The sequence below is a fragment of the Rhinopithecus bieti genome, unplaced genomic scaffold, assembly GCF_001698545.2.
Source record: "Rhinopithecus bieti isolate Rb0 unplaced genomic scaffold, ASM169854v2 scaffold_15339, whole genome shotgun sequence".
Taxonomy (NCBI): domain Eukaryota; kingdom Metazoa; phylum Chordata; class Mammalia; order Primates; family Cercopithecidae; genus Rhinopithecus; species Rhinopithecus bieti.
The window spans coordinates 67615-73008 of NW_016808089.1; the positions used below are offsets into that span (position 1 = coordinate 67615).

The window sequence follows — 5394 nt, forward strand, 5'->3', positions numbered from 1 at the left end:
TATATATATATATATAGAACTTTCCAAACTCAACAGAAAAAAAAAAAAAATTAGGAAGTAGGCAAAAGACGAGATATGAAAAGGATTTACAGACAGAAAATGAGCACATGGAAAGACGTTCAACATCATTAGCCATTGGGAAAATGCAAATTGAGATCATAATGTGATATCACTATACATCTATCAGAATGGTCAAAATAAAAACCAACACCAGATGCCAGCAAGGATGCTGAGAAACTAAATGACTCAAACATTGCTGGTGGGAATGTAAAAAGGTACCACCAGTCTGGAAAACAATTTGGCAATTTCTTATAAAGCTAACCATGCTACTACCATACCTCCCAGCAATTACTCTGTTGAGCATTTGTCCCAGAAAAAAAATGAATACTATGTTCACACAAAAACCTGTATGTGAATGTTCATCGTGGCTTTGATTCTACAGACAAAAACTGGAAATGACTCAGGTGTCCTTCAGCAGATAACTAGTTAAACAGATTGTGCTACATCCATACTGTGGAGTGCTACTCAGCAAAAAGAAGCAACAAACTTGATACAAACCACAACTTGGATGGATCTTAAGAGCAGTATGCTGAGTGAAAAAAAACCTATCTATCTCAAAAGTTTATATACTGTACGGTTCCATTTCTATAACATTCTCAAAATGACCAAATTTTGGAGAAGGATAACAGATGAACGGTTGTCGGGACTTAGGGATGGTGAGGGAGGAGGGATGGGAGTGACTGTAAAGGAGGTAGAGGCGGGAAATCTTTGTGATAAAATAGTTTCATATCTTGCTTGTGGTTGAGGTTACATGAATCTACACTTGTGATTAAATGGCCTAGAATTATACACTTATACACACACAAATGAGTGCATGTAAAACTAGTGACATCTTAATAAGATCTGTGAATTGTACCAATGTCAATTTCCTGACTTGGATATTGAACAGTAATTATGTAAGATGTTANCATTATTCTGAGTAAAAAAAAAAAAAAAAAAGCCTATCTTAAAAGGTTACAGACTGTTTGATTCCATTTATATGGCATTCTCAAAAAGACAACACTACAGTGATGGAGAACAGATCAGTGGTTGCCAGGTGGTGGGGGAGAAAGGAAGATGTGATTGCAAAAGGATAGCACAAGATTTGAGGGGTTATGGAATTCCTCTCTGTCATGAATCTCTACATATGTTTAAAATCAGATCTGCATGTGCACAAATGTCGATTTTACTGCAGATTAATTTAAAATTAAAAATAAAAGTAGATAGGCAAGGCCGGGCACACCTGTAATCCCAGAACTTTGGGAGGATGAGTTGGGTGGATGAGTTGGGTGGATCACGAGGTCAAGAGATCGAGACCATCCTGGCCAACGTGGTGAAACCCCATCGCTACTAAAAATACAAAAATTAGCTGGGCATGGTGGCACACACCTGTAGTCCCAGGTACTCAGGAGGCTGAGGCAGGAGAATCACTTGAACCCGGGAGGCAGAGATTGCAGTGAGCCGAGATCACGCCATTGTACGACAGCCTGGGCAACAAGAGCAAAACTCTGTCTCAAAACAAAACAAAACAAACAAACAAACAAAACAAAAGATAAGCAAGTAGTTTGTTTCTGATTTGTTTCTTCTTTCTTTCCTTCCTTTCATTCATCCATTCATTCAGCCATTTACTGAGCACCTACTATGAGTGAGGCACTGTGCCAGACTTTGGAGATCAACCAAAAGTAAGACAGCCAGGCCCTGCCCTCAGGGAGCGTTGTTTCTGTTTCAGAGAAGTGGCCAGTAGGATTTGGAGTCCAGTGTTTCTACTTGGGGAAGTGTGGCAAGGGAAAGACTATGGAGGGACAAAGTGAGCAACTTTTCATTCCTAGAGCCCAGTCCTGTAGGATTTCAAATGATCACATTTCCCTCAAAGACTCTTAGGCCTGAGATCAGAGGAAAGCCCCCAATCCGTGTTTCACAGGCACTCACAAGATAAAATGCTAGGAGGGTTATGCCTTGCTAAGGGAAGGAAGAAAAGTTGGGGGTGGGTAGCATGAGATTTGATGCGATTAGTAAAGTATGAACTCTGAAAAGTGTTACGAGAGAGAGAGAGAGAGAGAGAGTGTGTGTGTGTGTGTGTGTGTGTGTGACTTAAAACAGCCATTTGTTTAGCTCATGACTCTATAGATTGGCAATTGAGCTGAGTTCAGCTGGGTGGCTCTTCTGGTTCAAGCTGAATACACCCAATGTCTGCAGTCAGCTGGCTGTCAAAGGCCTCGATCACATGTCCAGTAATTGGCTGGTGGTTGCCTGGGTAACAGGGGTCTCTGGGCCATTTGTTCCTCATCATCCAGCAAGCTATTCTGGTCTTGTTCCTTATGGTGAGGTCACAGAGTTCCCAAGAGCAGCAGAGAACAAGCCCCAAAATATAAGTGCTTTTTTAAAAATAGCTCTATTGGGGTGTAATTCACATACATTACCTGACTTTGAATTTTGTTTTCTCCCCTGTTTGCAGGGAATCTGAAGCATGTGGTCTAGTTGACAGAAAGAGATCAGGTTTCCAGAGCTGAGGAGTGGTGCCTATAATGAAGACAGCGTGTTTATGCAAGCAGTTTGTGGAATTTGTGACTGCAGGGGAAATTTGAAAGAAATTACTTCCTGAAAATTTCCAAGGGGCACCAAGTGGCAGCTGGCTTCCTGGGGTGAAGAGGCAGGTACCCCAGAGTCCTCAACTGGGCCTAGGGGAAGAGGGAGATATCCCGCATTTGGAGTTCTTATTTAAACACACACACACACACAAATGAGTTTTTAATCTTTGAAAATTATTTTAAGCGAATTGGGGAGGGGAGTATTTTATTGTCTTAAATGAAACAGATCAGAAGCTGGATGACAGCAGTCACCAGTTTATAGGGCAGGAGGCAGCTGAGAGGCAGGGTTTGGTCCTCAGGACCATCCAGGTGGAGCTCTGGGAGAGAGGGTACTGATCAGCAGACTGGGAGGTGGGGAGAAGTCCACTGGTGGTGTTTTAGTGTTATGTATCTTTGTTTTTTTTAATAAAATCTTTGAAAACCTACCTCTTTGTCCCATTGTCTTCATTGTAAAGCGCCACTGACAGCACACACAGTTCTGAACTTTTCTTCTCGCTGAAGTGTTAAGAATAACCCTGTTCCTTCCAATCTCTACTCTGGCTCAGCCTGAGAGTCTGAGGAGCTACTGTGTCCCTAGCCCAAGTTCTTGGGACGGAAGGCCAAGCTCTGTGTTGCGCTGGGGCTGTCCATGGTGGGGTAGGAATACTGGCACTGCAGTCATGGAGAGGGGCTTATTGGCATCTTGGGGAGGAGCTGTCCCTGTCCAGGGAGTGATTTAGGGATGGAAAAGTCATGTTGGCATGTCAGATCCAAGAGGAGCACTTCCATGGATAGAAAGGATGCTTCCCAGTCGAGTGTAGACAATTGGCACATAATGAAAGGGGGAGGAAGTTGTAATGTGTGGTGTTACTGCAACCTCTGGGGAGTTGGCAACATGGAAAAATGGGGATGGGGGATAATGAGAGAGATGAGGAAGAGAAAACGAAATGTCATGATATTGTAATTTTATTTACCAAATATTTACGAAGCTCCTTCAACTACTGGGACCGGGATGGGAGACAAGCACACAGCCCCATCCATCCTGGCTGTCTAGGAATTCCCAGACAAGGCAAGGGAGGAGGAAAAGAAGCAGATCCCAACATGTTTCCAGCTCTGTTACCAACAGGAGTCCAGAGCTGTGAGAGCACTAAAGTGGGAGCAACTCGCCCTGCCAGAGAAGCATCCCAGACAGTCTCTAAGAGGGTGATACTTCAGTTGGGCCTCATAGGGTGAGCTGTATTTCCCTAGGCCTCCAAGCAGGGAAAGGGCATTCCGCAGAATGGAGTGGAAAAAGCCTTGAATGTGTCCTGGGATGGGAAAAGCCAAGCTTTTATTAAACAGCATCAAGGCACCTAGTCAGCTAGGAATACCAGTCCCTTCAAATGGTATTCCTAGTCTAATTCTAATTATACACTCTCACACTCTCAGCTTAAGGGCAGTGTAAGCCAGAAACAACAGCAATTTTACTTATACTAAAAAAAAGCGTTTTTTTTTTTTTAAAGAATAAAAGAGTGTGGAAGGGGGGCTGAATGGCGCAGTTCAAGATGAGGGAAGGCCAGGGAAGCAGGCAAACGGGAGCTCTGGAACCATCAGCCTGCAAGAGACCACTCACCAAGGCTTGCCATCTCAAACGCTCCGTTAGCCTGGTTTCCAGTCGCCTATCCCAGTCCTCTCAGGGGGTCCCACCCCCAAAGCTGTCAGTCAAATCCCTGTAAAGGCCTCAGCTCTGAGAAGCAGCCAATAGGTAAACAGTGATAGCAAATTGGTGCCCCATTTTCGTTTCAATGGCCACATCTGGGAAGATATGCTACCCGGTGGGGGAGAGTGGCAGAGGAGGCCAGGGAGCTCTTGCCACTGGGCAGCCCACACTGCCTCTCCTCATCAGGCTGGCACTGCCTGTCTGAGCCCCAGTTCTTGCCTCAGCTCTGGCCGTACAAGTACCAGAGCAGGCTGCTGAACTGACCAACTCCAGGCCTTCCAGAGGCTGGGCCTGCTCCCAAGACAGGGCACCGCCTCAGTGGCCTTCAAGATTCCTTCTCATTGGATTCTTGTGGAAAATTCTACGGGGGAAAAAAAAAATCCATGGATAAAAGCAGGAATTATTTTCAATATTTCAAAATTAACATTGAAATACCCCCCAAGGTAGGCATGGTGTCCACAAAACCAGCAACACAGATTAAAAGTTGTTCCTCCCAGAATTATTGTAAGCACATAGAGGAAAAAAAGACGGAAGGGAAATGTACCAAAACATTAACCGAAGTGGGCTTTTGTGGAGCAGGAAGGTATAAGGATAGTTTTATTTTTCTTCTTTCTACTTTTCAGTATTTCCCAAGTTTTCTCTAGTGGGCACATTTTACTTTAATAATAGAAAAAAATAAATACATAAACCTAAAAAAAAAAGAGTTGATCCGCGGGGAATTGGGGAGGTAGTTACAGATCAAAGTCAGTTCAAGACACCCACTGAGGAAGACTTTGTGCTCACGCCCTGGGGCTGTTCTAATTGCCTGGAAGACCGATCAGCAGGGGCGGGGGCGGAGAGGGGGATGTGGGGGAGGGGGAGGCTTTTTAGATTAGTTGGCTTGAGGGCGGGGCAAATTTGTCCCCACCATAAGCCTGCCTGTCTTCCCTTTGGGAAATTGCTGCTGACCCCGCCACCGCCCACCCCTTGTGTCTGCAAGGGACCAGCCACAATAACTACAATAACAATGGCAAAGCCAGCATTTGCATATGCCCCATTTTACAGATCATTTTCACTTGTGCATCACTAGCCACCCTGCTGGTGGGTATT

The 5394-nt window shown here is 44.6% G+C and overlaps 1 long non-coding RNA gene across 1 annotated transcript in view; it reads left to right on the top strand.

The window, feature by feature from the left end:
- The window catches only part of LOC108537790 (uncharacterized), a 23097-nt gene extending 20045 nt beyond the window's left edge, over positions 1-3052 (top strand). The window contains exon 2 of the long non-coding RNA XR_001887923.1: positions 2495-3052. This is a non-coding gene — a long non-coding RNA (uncharacterized LOC108537790). The remainder of the gene's footprint in view (positions 1-2494) is intronic.
- Positions 3053-5394: the final 2342 nt, after the last annotated feature.